A 10,937-nucleotide genomic window follows, 5' to 3' on the forward strand; every position below is an offset into this window, starting at 1 on the left:
TCTTCAGCTGAATCAAAACAAAACTGAAGTAATAATCTTTGGACCAAAGGAAGAGCGTTTAAAAGTTAGCACACAGCTTCAGTTAATACAGCTAGAAACCACCAATCAGGCTCGAAACCAGGGAGTAGTGATGGACTCAGACCTGAACCTTCAGAGGCACATAAAGGTAGTAACTAGGTCGGCCTTCTACCACCTAAAGAACATCTCCAGGATTAAAGGACTAATGTCTCAGCAGGACCTTGAAAAACTAATTCATGCATTCATCTTTAGTAGAATTGATTACTGCAACGGTGTCTTCACAGGCCTGCCTAAAAAGTCGATCAAACAGCTGCAGTTGATCCAGAACGCTGCTGCCTCACTAGAACTAAGAAAGTGGAGCACATCATGTATTGTAATTGTACGTACAGCCCTTTGAGTGTCTTGTTGCTGAAAACGCTATAAAATAAACTTACCTTACCTTACCTTACCTTACCTTATTAGCAATCCAAGGAAAAAATGAATTTTTCAGCATTTTATGCAATCAAACATTAAATGGAACATGTCCACAGATAGATGTTGTTGTTGATTGACTAATTTTGCAAGATACAAACAGTCAAAAGTGGAAATAAACAACTCAGTCCGGCTGCTGGATTTGAGTCCGTAGTTGGTGAACCCCCCCCAACTTGCTATTTTGTATTATGATTTTAAGGGTTATTCCTGTTCCTTTTTTTAAAATTTGGAACTTCATGGAACAAATTTCAACTTCGTGGAACAAATATAGCACATTATTGCAAGGAAACAATTACTGTTTATTGAGCTGATCTGCAAGCTGATCAGTGGGATTTTCACAGCCAAATTTGCAATTCTGAGATCCCTAAATTTTATTCCGAGATCCCTAAAAGACACTAATGAGCAGTTACCCTAAAAAAGTATGTTAATCTCGGGCCACAGAAACTGACTCCTAGATATTGCTGCCAAATAACCACATTTTCACTATTAACGTCTGTTGATTAACTTTTAAAATAGCAGTTAGATTGTCAACACATTTGCTTTTAATCTTTCTTACTATAAAAGAGAACTTTCTTTTGGTATCCAATTTTTTCTGATCTTCATGTCTAAGTTTGAGGTCATAGTACCCAGCTGGAGCAAAGGGGTCAGTCTCTGGCTCAAGTGGAGGAGTGGATCTTGGTGTCTGGGTCTCGAGTGATAGTAGGATGGAGCAGTAGATTAACCAAATTTGAGCCTGTTGTGGTGAAGGAAGAGCTGAGTCAGAGAGAAAAGCTCTTCATTTACCAGTCTATGTTCTGACTCTGGCCTATGCCCATGAGACATGGTTCTTGACTGAAAGAATGAGATCTCAGATACAACTGGCTGAAATGATTTTTCTTCATAGGGTGGCTTGACTCAGAGGTGGCGGAGCTCTGTTATCTGCTGCTCCTCCACGTCGAAAGAAGTCAGTTGAGGTGGTCAAGATGCATCCTGGTTCAGCCCACCCCACTGGAAGGAGAACCCAGGGCAGACACAGAATTTGCTGTATGAATGCCTTGGGATGCCCAGAATGAGCTGGAAATGCTCACTGGGAAGACAGATGTCTGGGTTTACTTCCTGAACTTGTTAACATTGTAAATTAAAGAGGATGAATGGATGGATGGATGGATGGATGGATTTAAAGCTAAGAAATACCATTTATCATGTATTTTATTAACAGAAGTAACAGCAAAAAACTAAATTCTCATCGCAAACTTTCCTGTAGAGTTTGGCAGCAAATACTTGGACAGAAACACATAGTTTTCTTTTAGCTAAAGCCAAACAGAAAAAGAAGAGCTATCAAATGAATGTGGGCACAGTTGATGGATGATTCAGAAGCTGTTTTCTCGCCTGTAAAGCAAGTGGAATTCCAGAGGCACATATTGTTGAGAGCCACAGTGGAATCTCTCATATTACAAATGAAGGTACTAAATCCAGAAGGAAAAGGAAAGGTATAAGTAAGTTATTTTATTCCAGCCTATGCTAAAAACAGAATCTATCTAAAAATCTCTTTTGTTTTTTTGGTTGTACATCCTCCTTATATAAAGGGTAATCCTGACTCATCATAGTTTGTATAACTAGGCATGTACCAATTTAGGCATAATGTCATAATGTCATGGCATACGTAACAATGTGTCAAAATGTTAACCCAAGATCTGTATGTTGCCTACACGACCGGTGACTAGAGATGCCTGTGAAAAATGTAGTCACTGACTCACTGATTGCTCTTAATGCTTCGGGATGCCGTCCTTCATTTAAAAAAAAATGCATTGCAAGAAAGCATGTCTATGCTAAACTCTCATCTACAGTGGATATAAAAAAAATTAAACACCCCTGGTAAAATGCTATGGTTTACATGTTTAAAAAAAAAAAAAGACTGAGATGAATTCACATCCTTTTCCACCATTAATATGAGATTTAATCTGTATATCTGCAGTGAAAAACAAGCTAAATTCTTTTTTGGGGGTTATTATTATAATTATATTTTATTTACAGCACTCAGGCTTTCAGCATGCCTCATCTTGAATTGGCAATATTTTCCCAATCTTCCTTAAAAAAAAGCCATACATTAGGGCTGCACAATATAAGGAAAATGTATGGTAGCGATATTATTGCACAATAACACCAATTCTGCTGAACCCACATTTTTCTGACTCTGCTTTTTTACCATTATTTGATTGCTGCCCCACACTGCATGAGCTTTAGTATTCCAGCTACAATCATTAGGTGTGGGCGTTACGGGAAGTTAGAGTACATCCAATTAGCCAATTCTATTATAAATATGTGACGTGTAAATGTATTCCACTGAAAATATAGCATCCAACCAGATATTGCATCCTAGCACTCCTTTTCGATTGCGGCACAGCACAAAATGATATTGCAATAGCAATTTTGATTTAATATACGGAGCAGCTCCACCAGCTGTCAGAATGTGAGGGCATTTGTGTCTTCTTCAGGTCACAGCACAAATTTGCAATCAGACTGAGGTTTTACTATTCTTCTGGCAAAGGCATGCTTTTCTTGATATGGAGATAAACTTTGGGTTGCTGTTGTGCAATAGATTCCTATCTATCGACAATGGCTAGTTTCTGAAACTGTTCATAATTCACCACATCTTGACTAAGGCTCCAGTTCCAGCTAAAGAAAAACAGCCCCAAAGCATGATGTGTCCACCACTTTGCTTCACTGTTGCTATGGTATTCTTTTAGTGATGTACAGTGTTTATTTTGGAATTATGGCAAAAAGGTTCCAGGTTGTTAGACCATAACACATTTCCTGCAAGCTTTTAAGACACCTCAAATGTATTTTTGCTAAATTAAAATGGGATTGAATGTTTTTTGCTTCATAAGAAAAGATTCTACCCAATAGCCCAGACATATGGAGAATACTGGAGATTTTTGTCACATATAGTCCTTAACACAAATTCATTCAGCTCCTTTAAGCTTGCTGTCTATTTGCTGCATCCCTGTTTTACGAGTGTTTTTCAAACCTGGGGTGTTTGGTCTGTTTCCCCCTTTTATGCCGTTTGTTTGTGTTGATATGAACACTGCAAGTGCACTAGAGTGTGGACCAAAACAAAACGATCAGAGAAGTATGCCAAATGGATTTCGAGAATGCTTGAAAGTTTGATATGAGCCACTCTAGAGTTCGTTTGGAACCGTACAACTCTAAAGTGGTTCTTTATGGTGTGAATGCGATCCAAGCTCGATCTGACACATCTACAAGGTGTACGGTGCAAGACTGAGCCAAACAGCTTTTCGTAGCCAGGTATGCATTGCATTGTGGGATGTGGTAAATCAAACTAAGAAACTATGGCTGCTTGTCTATTTCTTAAAGCATAAAGCCCATGCACCTCCCAAGACATCCTCTCAAAATCTGTACAGCATACTCTGATCATTTTACCTGAAACAATACCCAGAAACACAAAAATGATATGATTAAATTATTTAAATTATTTATTTATAGCTCAGAACACAGCATCTGCTTCCTGTATTTACATTTGGCACTCCTCAACAGGACACATCCAGCCAATAAACAGACTGAACGTTTTTGCATGGTTTGAATTGAAAGGTTTTGGTTCGCTTGGGATTTCCTCTGTGTGAGAAGGAACAGGTAAAAGATATGGACCAAAGAAAACAAACAGGTTTGAAAACCCCCATAGTCTTTTCATCAATTACTTTAGTTCTTGGTAATGTTACTGTGGGTCCAACCTTTCACCACATCTCTGACAGATGATGACTCTGTTTCATGTTCAAGCCGATCAAGAAATCTTTTGTGCCTCTTCACTGACAGATACCTTCTGACAATGATATTCCTTTGATGCTCTAAAAGCTTTCTGCTGACCATGGAGTTTGCTGTGAGATGCGACAAAGAAAATGTCAGAAACGTCCCTACTAGACCAGCTGACCTTTGCTTGAGGTTAATCACAAGCACTTGAAATAGCAAAAGGTGTGAACTGTCTCATATTTCACATGAGGCTGAAGTGGTAGGTAATTCTAACATAGCTACATCCCCGTGTATAAGAGGCACACTTATGCAACCCCAATATTTTTGTTTTAATTTTTACTTTTCTTGCCCCAAAGTTTTTTAATTGCTTTTAAGCTGTTCAGGTTGCAGGGTATGTGGAAAAAGTTCAGAAATGATTTTTCTTTGTTTTCTTTTATCACATTTTAAAATCTGTCCTTGTAGAATCTGTGTGTGTAGACTGCTTAGCTCATGATGCATTGGGTTCTTGCATGCTTGCATGGGCTTTGTCATTTGACAAAATACATTGAATAAAGTGCATATTAGTACTAAACTCCAATGTATATCAGCATAAATATACAATTTATTCAGACCTCTTAACAAGTGAGGGTGTATAATGGTCTGTATCAGAAAACATGTTGCCAAAGGCAAGGGTGATAACGCAACTGGAAAGAGAACTGGCATGTGGCCTAATTTATATAAGCACAGTGAGATATATGGATGGACAGGGAATGCCCAAATCTGTCCTCCTTAATAAATAATGATTTCTAGAGCGTACAGTATGCTTTAACAGCCCTCATAATGCATACTGTAGACTGGAAACTCCTTATTTTAGTCAGGATTTACAATCTTGGTTAAATGCAGGGTTTTAGTAACAGTTATATTAAGTGGCTGAACTGAATTTCAGCATTATGCACTTTCAACTCCCCCTCATTCACCCCACATTTAGGCATATGTATAAATGTGCTTTAACACAGACTTAAAAGCACCAGTCCAGCCTCCAGCGTGAATCACCTCTGGATAGAACATTGTGTAAAAGCTTAGGACTATCACTAGCCAGAACAACCCACACAATCAACATCTAGTTGTAAAATTTAAAGTAAATGCGATCATCTGCTGCCTTTCTGAACCTGGAAAGATTTACTTCCATGTTGCTCAGCTAAAGCTAAAGCCAGCAGCTGGTTTGTTAGAATGAAGATGATTAAACAGCTAAGCTAGCTTATTTGTTAGGAATTCAGATAAAGAGCTAAATTCGTCAAATGAAACTAAATAAAATCTACCTAACAAGAATTGGAAAGCTCACTTTTTAATATGTAGTGTATAAAATAGCAAGTTTTTTTTTATTATAAAGGACTAGAATAGTTATTAATGGTATTCTAAAAACATAAATAAAAGTTAAACACCAAGTTGTTCCAAAATGAAAGGTATGAGTCAAGGAGCTCAGATATCTTGGTGTCTTTTTTACAAGTCATAGTTGGAGAGGAGTGGGCATTGCAATGGCCTGTCTCAGTGAAGGAAGAGTTGAGCCAAAAACTGAAGCTCTTGTCTGTCTACGTTCCAACTCTCACCTATAGTTATCAGCTGTGATCATGCTTGAAAGAACAAGATCTCAGATACAAACAGGCAAAACCAGCTTCTTCCTGACAAGGGCTTGACACTGCTACAGCGAGACCTCCACTGTATAGCAGGAGCTTGGAGTAAAGCTGCTGCTCTTCTGCATTGAAAGGAGTCGATTGAAGGGGTTCTGGTGTCTGGTGTCCCCTGGGTGCCCTCTTTTTTGAGGTTCTCTGGGCACATCAGACTAGGAGGATATCCCAAGCCAGACCTAGAACTACCTGGACGGACTATCCCTTTTGGCCTGGGAACACCTTGAGATCCCTCAGAATAAACTGGAGACTGTCGCTGGAAAGATGGACATCTTGGTTTATCTCCTAGAACTGTTATCTCACATGAGCTGAAGAAAGAAGATAGAAATATGAAGAATTGATCAGTTTCAAATGTAATTTGGTGTTAATGAAAACCATCTATGGTTACATACCATCAGCTAGAACATAAAGGTATACAGAAAGGCATCGGTTTTGGCATCACAAGCTAATTGATGGATATGTCAGTATATACAAGTAGTTGCTGGAGCATCCAAAAGTCAGTCAAAGCAGAGAAGGTCCCCACACATAGAGGATAGCTTGGAGATAGTTTGTTGATGGGTAGATGGTTTGCATTAGTCTTTGTTGTGTTATCATTTGATATTGCACCATGTTGATTGAACAGAAGTACCAATGGTCCGATGTGCTGGAAAGAATAGCAACATGAGGGCACTCACACAGTTCATATTAAGTAACCTTGCGCAATTCAAAACACCTTCAAAATATTGTATTTCATTATTTCATGTTCATTTGTATAGATAGTTTAGCAGATTATCTTGCATGCTGTCCAAAAAGTATACCTTTGGCCATATCAGACCAGAGCACCTTCTTCCATGTGTTTTGTGAAATCCACAACTCCTGGCTGTGCTTCTGGATGTGCTTATCTTCCTTGAGTCTTGGATGTCTGCAGTTACAACGGATCACTCATCTACTTACCTTCTCACCTAGTACATCATTTCAGCTTAGGTGGATAATTATGTCTTGTTAGGTTTGCTGATGTGCTGATCTTTTTTTTTTTTGAGGATTGATTGAACAATGCATGAACCTTAAGACATGCAACCAAAACTACTCGCATGTTGGCAAGGTTAGAAAGAATTTCATAACAATCCAAACAATGGATAGGATAGAGGGTTGACCTTCATAACCCTATTTGTGTGATCATTCTTAATTCATTGTAAAGGCCTAACCCTTCTTTAAAAGGTGAAATGTCTTCAAATACCAAGAAAAGAAGTTCACTTGCCTTGCTGTTGGGCCATTGTTCTATGACAAACTTATGAGGCCTTCATAGAACAGCTGGATTTAGATAAGAGTTATTAGTTGCACCGCGTTTTCTTAGGGGTACCAGAGTAAAAAAGGGTGCTGAAGACAAATGCATGTCAGACTTTTTTATTTTTAAAGAACTTATAAAGCCGTAAACAGTTTTCAAGTCATCATTCGGCTCTTTTTTGTGTTGGTCTGTCAGATGAAATTAAAATTAAAAAGCCTTGTAGTTTGTGGTTGGATCGGGACGTGAAAATGTTCACATACTTTTGCAAATCACTGGATGCAAGGAGTCCCTCTCCACTGTTATTCCCTTGAATTTTGCCCTGATTTTGATGGAAGCCTAAGTGCAAAAACATGACAGGTATAAACAAAATGTGATTATTTTTAGAAATTTATTTTTGGGGGAATTTGTTTTCCTCCGATTCTGTTGTGGTTGTTTTGCTAATCAGACATTTGAAGCTGTGATTCATCATAAATTACTCAAAATCTAAAGCTCTTCTGCCAAACACCATATGTTTTGAAAACAACATATTAAATGAGTGTGAGGTGTAAATCCATGATTTTATGAAGGATGATGCTGCTATTGTAATATATCTGCATATACAGGCTCAGAGGCCTGCCATCTCTGTATCCTTCCCCAGCAATAAAAGGTCATTTCAGAGGAGATGTTTTGTCCTTTAGTGCATCACAGCGCCTGGAGAAGTGTATGTGTGTCCTTTTTTTTTTCTTGCTGCTTAGTTTCTCCTCCTGCTCCTCTGCTCTTTGACTGTGTTTTCACTGCTCAGGAGGTTAGCTGGTATCTAATGGGCCTCCAGCTGAAAAACCCCGTGGCACCAACGCATGCTTGTGCACTGCTCGCAGTGTGTCCACTTTTAGAGCTTCAGATGTGTGCCGTTGTGTAGTCTGGGAGACCAGACCAGTTCACTGTGGTGTTAATCCAATAAAGATGGCTGCACATGTGAGATAACGAGATGCTAATTCACGATAAGCTCTGACTTGAAAGCAACATGGTGATATTTTAGAGCCTGAGAGTGAATCTGTATTTTGCACAATGTGAAACATGACAGGGGACTTTAATTTCCTTTGACCCAGTCTACTCCTCTTATCTAATGTCTCCTATTTGCTTTTACCTTTCTTTATTTATCTCCTCGCTTTCTATTTTTGGCCACGAGTCCTATTTTTGCACCTGCCATATTCCTCTAGGCTTCAGCTGTTCCATTGTCTGTATACATAAAAACTCTTGAGAAACATATTTATGTAGTTTGAAGCTGTGCCAGACTGATAGGTGTCCCCTGCGCAAACAGATGTCCATTAAACCTGAAAAGACTGGCGACTGTCGAACAAAAAAAAAACAGGATTGTCACAGAAGCATGTCACTAAGAGAAAGCTCACATGATTGTCTCAGTCTATCTAAACACAGCAAACGTTGTTTTATTTTTTGCCTATGTCCTCTAACAATGCCCCTCAGAAATAAAAATTGGTGGCTAGTTTTCACCCATCCAAGCATTGTTGCTGATCTAGAAGACCATTTTCAGCACCATCCTGATGGCAATGGTTTCGAACAGCAGGACAATGAAAGCTGTCGTGTTATGAAAAACTACCATGCAGCTTGAGGAACAAGTCCAATCTAAGGGGGTTCTGCCAATAACCCAGTGCTGGATCTCAGGAGGTTCCATGTGCAGGCCTGAATTTTTGAGAAACTTAAACAAGGCCCAATACCAGGACATGAAGACAAAACTTTGGTTTTAATATTTGACATTTGTGTTCAAATTATACATTTAATGGAAGCCCCAGCCTTCATATGTAATTTAATGTTGACCTAGTATTAACAGTAGGAAAACTCCCAAAGCTGCCTCTGTAACGTCTGCCCGTCCGAATTATTACTTTGCTTTCTACATTTAATCAGAGGAAATTCAAATTTATATTAGCAACACACATCCCACCCACTTTTGTGGTTCATCAACCAATATGTTATGATCACCTGTATCAAACACAAATTCAGTAATACCAATCCAGAGGTTTTAGATGTATTCCTGTTAAGATGGAAGTCTTTTAACACCTTCACTATTGCACTCTCAGTGCTTTTGTGTGATGTGATCAAAACCCTTTAATGCAAACTTCTAAAGACATTGTTTTGGTTTTTTTTTATCAAAAAGGAGTAATTTTGTAGATAAACTGCCTTGGCAATGATATTAAAAATGTGAGGATACAGGCCAGTATTTACTTATTACCTATCCAGGTTAGGTTTCTCTAAAAGTTTTGATCACTGGAGCGATCAAGGCCTGTGGAAAATGGTCCAGATGTAAGGACGCTAGAGACATTTCAACGATTTAAAATAATTCAGATTCACTAATTATTCTGGAGGCACTGGAGACAACCAAGTTACCAAACTAGTGTTTATCTAACCTTAGATGTCTGCGGTGTACATACTCATCTTGTACTTTGATACTGTAAAAGAGTTACACTCCTGGCTCTCCATCAAAAAAAAAAAAAAAAAAAGTTTTCCCTTTGTTTAAAATGACCAATTCCAAACAGCACTGTGGAAGAAAATGGTTGTTTTTTTTATGCATTGGCACTTTCCTGATTTGGAGTAAGCTTTATCTGGGACAGAGAAATAGAGGAAAAGGCAAAGTCTCACTCCTGAAAAGTGAGAGTTGGCAACCCTGTGACACCAGGAATCTGCGTGCCATGGCCCATACCCTAATTTCCATGCAGCTTAAATGGCGGCCAAACTCCACATCACTTCCAGTAGATGTGGAACCACACAGAAGGAGCTTCCTGTTGCATCTTCTCCTGGCTCCTGGCTGAACCCTAGGTGTTAGGCCTTGACCACCAGGTGCTTCCCCAGAAAGACCACCCCGTAACATCTTTTCCTTCTTAAACCGTGTTTTTTTTTTTGTGACCTCCTGGATATGTTTTCGATGCACTCTTGGAGTAATTTTGGTATGCCAGCAACTTATGGGATGGTTCAATACTGTTAAATTTTTTCTTTATTTGTGAATTATCAAATTATCATTTGATTTTAAATATTAAAATGTTTAAGTAAGACAAAAACTGCAAAAACTGAAGAAATGTTCAACAGGGCAAATATTGTTTTCACACCACTGTATGTTGTGTTATATTCTAATTCTTTTACAATGAAATTACAGTAAATAAATAAATAACCAAACAAGTCCCTGTATGTTTAAATAGATGAATAAACTTGCTCATTTTTATGAGAAAAGCATATATATTAAGAAGAATGAAGAAGAGCTGTTTTCACCACCTCTCATGACTCAATGGTCTCATGGTAACCTTAATCCTATAAGAAATCTTGACCTTTTAAGCCAAAGGACAAGCACAGTTTGTCTGCACTTCAATGGATGAACTGCTGTTTGCCTTTTAGGAGATCCTACATCACCTCAGGTTAATTATCAACATGTTGTCAAACTCCTTTAATTTGAAACGTAAAAGTTAAAGACAGCGGTAAGCCTCAAACATTTTGTTTCGGCTTGTTAATCTGCTTTTCAAACGGAATTTAAATAGGCCAACCTAAAACAGACACTGTAGAGCAGCTCCTTCTTCCAGCAGCATTACATAAAATATAATGAATTCAGTAGAGTGTGAGAGCATGTGAGCAGCGGAGGGGGGGATGAGGAGAGGAGGGGGTGCTTATTACTCAGGGCTCTAAGGCACAGATACAACAACCACCAGCTTCATGGTGATTTTTTACATATCAATAAAAGCATATGATTATAATATATACATTTAACATATGAATTGTGTTACCTAAGCAAGATT

This window comes from Girardinichthys multiradiatus, chromosome 6 (assembly GCF_021462225.1).
Source record: "Girardinichthys multiradiatus isolate DD_20200921_A chromosome 6, DD_fGirMul_XY1, whole genome shotgun sequence".
Lineage (NCBI taxonomy): Eukaryota > Metazoa > Chordata > Actinopteri > Cyprinodontiformes > Goodeidae > Girardinichthys > Girardinichthys multiradiatus.